The sequence below is a fragment of the Lissotriton vulgaris genome, chromosome 5 (genome assembly GCF_964263255.1).
Source record: "Lissotriton vulgaris chromosome 5, aLisVul1.2, whole genome shotgun sequence".
NCBI lineage: Eukaryota > Metazoa > Chordata > Amphibia > Caudata > Salamandridae > Lissotriton > Lissotriton vulgaris.
This window is the reverse complement of record NC_141693.1, coordinates 1,703,489,290-1,703,497,211: the sequence shown is the minus strand read 5'-3', so window position 1 is coordinate 1,703,497,211 and position 7,922 is coordinate 1,703,489,290.

Below are 7,922 nucleotides of genomic sequence, written 5' to 3'. Positions count from 1 at the left end.
TTAAATTAAAGTATTGCCGAACTGTATTTTGCAGTGATTTGTGTGTTATTTATAGAACGCCGAATTATTCGGAAACTCACCAACATATTGACATTTACTTTACATATGTTGTATGGGGCGAATATGCCTTGGACCGCGAGTGGTGCCCAAATTTCGAAAACGCTAGGGATCCATGAAAATGGTAGGGCTATACAAATTCCCTTTACGAAGCATTTAGAAAGTCTAGTTTATTAACTGTGATCATGGCATATAGATGCAAGCAACATGTTTATTGAACTTAGCTAAAGCGAACGGCTTGTGGGAGATACATCGCTTAACTAATTTAGCTATTTCACGATTACATAAAGAATAATAACGGTGAAATATTTATTATTATGTTTTTATTATTGTTGGTACTTTAATTATTAGTAAGAATCCTGAGAGTTTATGTGTGGTTTACATTGTCTATCTGTCCAAACCGGGTACGCGGTCCTTCTGTTAAATCGAAATATTTCGAAAACATTGCTTTTCATTAAAATAAGTATAGCTTTACTGGGCGGTTCTTATGCACAAATACATACAAGAACCATGTGAAAAGTTCGTTTCGGAGTGTTTACACGTAGCGGTAACATGTAACAAACGTAAGTTTTAACATACAAGTCAGAAATAAAATACAACAATATAAACAAAGCAAATAAAATATGATACGTTATTTAAACACTTCTGCAGGCAACAAACAATTAGCAACTGTTTGTTTCTTACGAAATAATTCCAAAATCCACTGCCTTGTTGACCAGCGTGATTTAGCATAGATCTGCTACCAGTAAGTAAGTATGTTAAGGGAACTTCCCTTAACATACTTACTTACTGGTAGCAGATCTATGCGTCCTCGACATACTGGAAAAAAAAAATTCCCATTACGATGTACCACTATAAGTCGTTGCTGACAGGCTTGACGTTGCCAAGGCTCGTTGGATCTGCCTCCCTGGTGTTACCGGTGTGCAAGCAAGCCTTTGAGATACGTCACCTGTCACGTGGGTGGGCTTGCACACCACGACATCTACTACACAACACAACATTGCTTATGCGCTGCCGCTTTGTACCGCACGGCTTCCTTCCTCGCCGTCGAAAAACTGAAATAGACCTGGCCTAGGCCAATCAGTGACATCAAATACAGTCCTCGCCCAGAGACCGACGTGGGACATCGATCAACAAATCGACACTCAGTGACCTTATAGAGCGCGACTAGTTACTCACCCCTGAGGGTCTCAAGCGGCGAAGACCTGCTAGGACCGAACTAGGCCTGGATCAGGCCTTCGGTCCAAGCAGGACGGTACTCCAAGATCCAGGCGGCTAGAAACTAAAGACCTGCTTCAAGCAAGTACCGTCCAAATGTCGATAGTCCGGTAGCGATACTGTCACTGACTGAGTGACGGCGCCAACCAGCAATTTTAATAATCCCTGAAAAAAAACACTACTAACCAGGCTGGCACCAGCTCGAGTGTGACGTGACGGTCTGACTCAGTGACGGACGGTCCGTACAACAACAACGACGAACTCAGTGCTCAGAGTAGTAGAGAGCAGGACAGGTAAACTAGTAGAGACTGAGAGAGAGTCCAGTGATTGAAGTCAAGTAGTGACGACGGTCTGCTGGCTGCTGCTGCCTGGCGCACGAGACAGAGAATACAGCCGCACGTCCCCGAATCATGGCCAATCACTGAATGGCTTCACATGCTGCTGAAGTCACAGTGATTGGCCATCATGCCCAGTGCTGCTGAGCCTGCCCCAGTGTGCCCCCCACCCACGCGCAGCATCCAATAATGGATTTCGGCGCGGTGGACCAGCCAATCCTGGTGCTGCATAAGCGCCAGGGTTTGCTTGGGGGGCACACAGTCTACTCGCCCTGGCGCCTTCTCAAGGACGGGCCCAGCCAAAAGACACACCCCCTGGCCCCTTCGGTCCCTCGCAGTCAACGTGACGAAGTTGATGGCAAAAGCGCATGCGCGGGCAAGTTTCCTCCTGAATTCCTCAAGCACAGCAGTCAGTTGAGGAGTCACGAGTCAGACACTAACCCAGCCCCACCCCCTGCGCACTCCCTATTCCATCGGGTCTGTCCCGGTCGGAACACCCGAATGAAGCGCTGCAGTTTTATTTAGCTGCTCTCTCTCTGCTGCAGCTGCAGGTGCGTCCACCAGGCTTAGTGGGGCTACGCCCCTACGCCCCAATGGACGCACCGCGGCTGATGTGGGCAGCACCACAGTGGAATTAAAAAACAGGAGTTTACAACATATGAGGGCAACAATCCACAAAGATCGATCCAATGCCATATCGAAACATATGAAACAATTTCATAAAGGTGATTGGCAAAAAATTAGATTTTATGGCATTGAAACAATTCCGAAAGGAGATTGAGGTGGAGTTCGGGAGTAAAAACTAAGGCTAACAGAATTGAGATTCATCCTAAACCTGAGAACACATCACCCCCACGGCCTGAATCAGTCGGAGGAACTATATGTTCATTTGTAAGAGAGGAACAAATGTTGAAAGATTTTTGAACATACAATTGAATTAACATTGGACAATGTGCAAATAACAAAAAGTGGATGCAATAGTAAGCAAATAAAATTGGTCACAAAAAGACAACAAAGGGCAAATCTATTCTGGATATAAGATAAATTATCAGCCAAGAGGACTAAGCCTATTGGAAGGCGGTAAATGTGCGCCGAATAAAGCGTTAAATATCCATTGCAAACTTGTGCAATATAAAGGAAAATAATCGTATATATAAAAAAGAGCAAACATTTACCAGCATTATTTAAGAAAAACGAACAATAAATAGTATCCAAAGTTCTTTGAAATATCAAGTTTTGCCAAATATATCACATGATAGTAGAATAGACAAATCTAAGAAATTGGTTTTTGCCCAATGAAAATCGGACCTATTGAAAAATCAACACAACATAACTCAATAATGCCTGAATGAGAAACAAAGAACTACAAGTACCATAAACCTTGTCAGCAGTATCATGTGACAGGAAATGGTCACGAACTAGGAGGGAGAACATTTAAAAATATGTTGGGCGGCACAGCCCGTTGATCGTGAGCAAGGTGGAGAGACACCGAAACGCGTAGATCAATACGCGCTGTCAGCCTCTGTATGATATAATACAAATAAAGCTGATTTTGTGAACTGACTTGGGTGTGCGACCCATTTTTTCCCTCCTCGGGAAAAAGTTGTGGAATATATATATATATATATATATATCTATATATATATATATCTATATATATATATATAGATATATATATATATAGATATATATATATATATATATATACACCGCTAAACAAGAATGGAAGATGCCTTGTTCCCTCGGGGGAGAAATCACCTATTTAGAAACTCGGTGAGCACTAGAGAGCTGAAGGGCCTGGAAGAAAAAATATATCATCAACCATCAGGTCGGTCATTGGAACGGCCGCGAATGAAGGGAAGGGGAAAAGGCGACAACTAGACACCCTCCTGAACGCTATATGTTAGAAACTGTGCAAAATGATGGGAAAGGAACTGATAAAAGTAGTATGAATCCCTAAACAGTCCGTAAAGGAGCGGCATCGTGAAAGACCCTCCTAATTCCAGAGGGTGTGACCACACGCAAAATATGTCTACATATTATAGAAGTGACCAATAACTAAGCTGTCCCAGAGGGGATCATCGCAAAGGGCCCGCGGAGTCAGAATGTCAAGGTTGTCCATCCTTATGAAAGGAGTTGCGACTCTCGGAAAAGCTGGTGCAGACGGCGTCATACAGACGCCTACCACTGTTTGTGGCTGACTTATGACTAGGATTTTGTCTCAGCATCCTGTCAGGTCCGGTAAACCCTTTCTGTGACAACTAGAAAATGAGACTGGCATCGACGTTGGGTAATTCTTCAACTGTAACAAGAAAAACCGGCCTAAGCACCTTTAACTGTAAACTAATGTGCCCTTGAGTAAGCCCCGTCGAACGCGCGTGGGTGCCCCGATATCCGTCGTGCTGGTGAGGTAGAGAAAACAATCATGGCCAAGGATTTGTGATTTAAGAATTATGATAGGCGTCAATCAAGCCATGCTACCCTGATGTAGGGACTGTCATATCGGGGGCCCGGTTTACCACTCTAGGATGTGGAGAACTCGAGTGTCAATAGAGTTATTTTAGGAGATTTGTGCGCTCCTTTCGATTAGGTGGCATCCTCCTTATATATCCCAACCATACATTGTCAAGGGATATCCGTCTTTAATATTGTAGTGCAAAGCACAGCGTAGTGGAGGAGTAGAGGGGGAGCCAACCCTCTGCACACGAACATTGTACATTAATAATGTATCGGCTCCTCAGCAAAGCTGTAGTCAAATTATTCCAGCCCCAAAGGGCGTCCGAGTCATAGTGAAATACCAGGAGCGTGTGCGCACTCCAAGGGCCAGCCTATTATTACACCCGGGAAGGCGTACCAGGAAAAAACTGCTCCATGTGGAGCACGAGGCACTCTGAATCTCGAAACAAACAGGTGACGCGTGCGATGTGCGTAGGCCAAAACCGCCAAAAATGTAGACCAATTGGGCTACGCACACCGGAGCGTTATGACTCCATAACTGCACTCGGCTACTAGGGAAAGCCTGTGGCGAGAAGCGCGAGACCGCGCAGTTAAGAGAACAAACCTGTGGAAGTGACAGGAATAATGTTACTGCGGAAAACCATAATCACTGAAATACCATTATTTGGACACCTAACCCCTTTGAGTAATAATCTAGACCTTAATCACTGTCCCACGGTGACTCTACTAATGCTGCAAACGACAGTGTAGTATCTCCGCTCTTGAGGGAGCGATTTGATTCTATGTGTGGCCTTGCCAAGTCTTCCCCATGAAGATCAATCACAGGCCCAAAGCAGATATGCAGCCGGCAATTAACATTGCAACATCTCTGCTCCCATGGGACCCAGGCGTGTTAAATAAGAGCGCTATGGCGCGCACACAAGCAGTGCTGTATTAATATTGACAACATTCATCAGAAAACATCAAGCCTGAATTGTAATATATACTCAAATTTAAAAATAAAGTTAAACTGAAATATAATTTGTAACCTGACAAAAAACCAACGAGGAGAGCCAGGTTTCGAACCCAGACCCTATGGAGTAGGAGTCGAAGACCTTGCCCCAGGCCATATTGACTTGTCACAAACCATTGAGCTCGTAAACGTGAGGGGAGCCTGTGGAGAAAAAACTGTGAATGTAAACTGCTGAGGCAGCTCGGTACTTTGAGATCAGCGGGAAGTAAAAGTAAGCTTGATCGGGCCACCCACGTTAAAGAAATGTGCCGCTCCCAGCAGGGAGCGCATCCGCATTACTAAACTACTCCCAGCAGGAGCCTTTCACCGCCAGAGGCTCGATAATCACAGCGCGAGACAAGCGCTAACGTCAGAGCACTCCACAACCCAGTGCAAAGCGGGGGGCACAGTGTAGTAAATGTCCTCTCCACTGTTCTTCTCTGGCTAGAGTAGACTGTACTACGTTATCTATGACATCATAGAATGCCAGGGTGTCCCTCTAGCTCAATGTGCCTTTCTATTACTTACTGGGCAGTTGGTCATCTGAGGCTGAGCTGCTAACAGCTGGCTCCTGGTGGGGTTTACCTAACATCTTAACCTGTCTATCTAACCTGGAAGGAGCCTGCAATAAAGGATCTTAACTTATCTAGTGGACTCTGCATCTTCCTTTACTACAGTTTGGCGACGTCTTGAACTGGATTAAACTATGTGTGCAGTTATCAACAAGGAATTAAGCAACTACAAAGAAGAGAAACCAAGACATCAAGGATTGTGGAAAATATCGAACTTAAACTGAAAGGTAATGCCCAGCTGACCCCACCAGTGTGGTGTTCCACCTGGACAGCCTGCACCCTGGGCATGTGTTTTTTTTTTAATTGGATGTCTACTGTCAACCTGCGTCAGTTTTGATCTGCTACTTCAGCAACTTGTCTGACTCACTAGTTATATATCTGATCAGCAGAAAACAGTTTGGCAGCGTTTTCCTCTGTGGGAAAAAAGCAACAGTGACATTGCCCGTGTGTTTGCCAGTGGGCCCGTTCTTCTCCTGCTGCTTTCTGCGAGTCTACAGCGTCTGAACGGACTCGAGAGTGTCTGGAAAAGCGGCGATTTTAGTGAGCTGTTGCTCTTGTGTGTTTAGCATTACTCTGTGACTGGAGTACTTTGCTGGCCGTTGCTGTGTTTTTTTTCGAAGCTTTGGTCACATACTTCGCCTCCGGTCTGCTGGGGCGTGTCTTTTGAGGAGGCTGGTCAGGCTTGCGTACTGCGCCTCCGGTCTGCCGAGACGTGTCTTTGAGGAGGCTGGATTGTGAGCCGGTGAGTGTGTGGACAATTTTATTTGCTATTCTCTGCACTCATGGTACATTTGACTTCATGGCAGCTGAACCGGCACATTTTGAACGAGTCACGAGCTCTGCCGCACTCACATTCTCAAGACATACAGTCTTACCTGTCTTGTGATGCCATCATCATCTTCTCCTCTGTGACGCTTTCTGTGACGTTTTCTTCTTTGCCTGCTACGAGGCAACGTTGGACAGCAAGTCTTTTCCGCGGGCCATCCGGCACGCCCGCGCTGGATGACTCGCGGAAAAGACTTACTCCATAAGGGAAGAGGATGTGTAGTAAATGTCCTCTCCACTGTTCTTCTCTGGCTAGACTGTACTACGTTATCTATGACATCATAGAATGCCAGGGTGTCCCTCTAGCTCACTGTGCCTTTCTATTACTTACTGGGCAGTTGGTCATCTGAGGCTGAGCTGCTAACAGCTGGCTCCTGGTGGGGTTTACCTAACATCTTAACCTGTCTATCTAACCTGGAAGGAACCTGCAATAAAGGATCTTAACTTATCTAGTGGACTCTGAATCTTCCTTTACTACACACAGCACAATATCGCGTACATATATGTGAAAGAAAACAAAAAAGCAACAGTAAAACTCAGCGCAACACACGCGCCTGCACTACTCAGTAATGACTACAAGCCAACTAAACAGTCAATAGAGATAGTAATCATAGTGTAACCCAGATCTCTTGACTGGGTGTGAGTGTTTGATTGGTTCAGATGCTCTTTCCATTACCACCCTCTTTTGTAGCGCTTTTGGCCGCCATAAGTGTGGCAGGGTATGCTCAGACGTGAGTCCCTTGCTCACTTTGCCACTGGATTCAAGCAAGCCGGGCTGAAGACGGCTGGAATGCTAGAAACCGGTCCTCGGAAGCTTGTTTCCGGTCCGGGGAAGGCATGGCTTGGCCGTTCGGGCTGGACTGTTCCCATGAGGCACAGGGTCAGACTGATTTGCATATAGCCATGTCTGAACTGGGGTGGCAGAGTGGGCTAAAGAACGGTGATGGATTAAACCCAGATATTTTGACTGGGTGTGAGTGTTTGATTGGTTCAGATGCTCTTTCCATTACCACCCTCTTTTGTACCGCATAGTGTAACTTTCGAGCACATATAAACGTGCAGGCATTACCTACAATAAAGACTACAAGCCATAGAGAGTAATCATAGTGTAACTTTCGAGCACTTAACTCTCTGCGTGAGGAGCAAAGAAAGAGGAGGGACAGGATAGAGTGGCTTTTATTGGGCTATACAGGATGTGATGTATGGACAAGCATCATGGGAAATGTCGTTTTATTTGCATACAAAACGTTTTCATTGGCTGCTGTGAGTAGCAAATAAAAGAAAGAGAAGCATAATTCGAAGCCTCCAGTCCTGTAATAGAATCGACTGCCATACCCATTATCGCTGCCACATAGTCCATAGCGAGGCTGCAGTGATGTGCTGCGTGTGTAGGTACTTATAAGTTCCCAAAGGTGAAACAGATTGCATTGCAAATGCTTGTTTACCCTCCAGATGCTGTCAATTTAA